Source organism: Hipposideros armiger, unplaced genomic scaffold (assembly GCF_001890085.2).
Source record: "Hipposideros armiger isolate ML-2016 unplaced genomic scaffold, ASM189008v1 scaffold_582, whole genome shotgun sequence".
Lineage (NCBI taxonomy): Eukaryota > Metazoa > Chordata > Mammalia > Chiroptera > Hipposideridae > Hipposideros > Hipposideros armiger.
Genome location: NW_017731932.1, coordinates 172,380 through 173,934, shown reverse-complemented (window position 1 = coordinate 173,934; position 1,555 = coordinate 172,380).

Sequence of the window (1,555 nt, the reverse complement as noted above, 5' to 3'; positions counted from 1 at the left end):
AAGCATTCAGCTTATTCTGTGTTATTGGAGCCACAAGGGGACTGGGAAATGGGCACCAACAACCTGGTACTTCTAACACTTTAAAAAATGTCCCTGTTTTTCAGTGGTGGCATAAGCTCCTATCAGTTTGGCCATATAGAAAAACAGATAGTCTTTTGAATGTCCTTAGGTCTAGGTCTCTATTAAGACACCTTTTTGAGTCAGCAAGTAAAGCCCCACTGGAGATATAGGTGAAAGTCTGCATGGCATTGGTTAGAGGAAGTTGGTGATCGAAGGTCTGAGTCTAAACATTCTGAACACAGGGCAAAGGAAATCATCTTATAATTCTTGAATTACATACAACTGATTGAAAGAGCCATGGAGGTAAGGATGAACAATTCAACTCTTTGGGAACTGGTGTATAATCTGAGAGGCAGGCTCATTAATTAGTTCTGGAAATAACTAGGGAGGGGCAGAAGAAGCGATAATGGGAAAAGGGAATTGAGGGTATATGAAAAAAGTGATCATAATGATTCATCACAGAATCTAAGCTGAGTAAGGAGGCAGTGAGGCCATGAGGAAGTTGAGAGACTTGAACCCCAGGTTTCTGCTCAAATGTCATTTTATTAGAGAGAACTTTTCTGATCTTACTTAAATAGCAATATTCAACTCCTTATTCTCCCTCCCTCTCTCTCTCTCTTTTTGAGAGCACTCATTACCATCTGCAATAGCGTATTCTTAGTTATTAATATTTTTTCTGGCCTGCCTTCTCCATAAGAACGTAAGCTCCATGAGGACAGGAATTGTCTGTTTTGTTCACTGATATGTTCCCAGGGCTTAGAGTTGCACTGGAACAGAATAGATGCTCAATAAATGTGAGGAATAAATAAATATATAGGACAAACAAAAAAAAGCAAGTCACATAACCAAAGGTCCAATGTAATCCTGTGTGTGTGTATATGTGTGTGCATGAACAATATGTACCTAAAGGTCCATGAGGATACATACTGAAATGTTAACAATGGTTATTTCAGGGCAGGGAAATAGTGGTGGGCTTTCACTGTATGCTAAATCTGGTCTTAATCCAGATGAATTTCTGAAACGGAGGCTTCAGAAACAAAGATACAGGGATGCAGACTCCGAGGGAAAAGGCAACCTGTACGTGTATTTTGTGCATTTCCTGAAGGTTTGAATCAGTAGTTGAGATGATATAACGTATCACCTTATCCACGGGAAAAACTATAGCTGAACAATGTTAATTCTGCAAGAAAAGGCAAAGACCTAGAGATAACAAAAGTAGGAATTTCTGAATTGGATGACTTTGAGACTGTGAACTACAAATTTGGGTGTGTAGAGCTTCTCCATTTTCTGATTGAAGGTGAAATTAATCAGCAAAGCATATCTCCTGGGGAAGGAGCTGTAGTGAAATGGTTAATGGAAAAATACAAGATCCACGGATTACAGACACCGGTTGTTCTGGACAAACAATTAGATTGTTCAACTGGGAGAATGGGGCATATTGTACAAAGTTTGGAGAAATTTTAAATGGGCATGTGGGTCCCCACTAGTCCTGGTA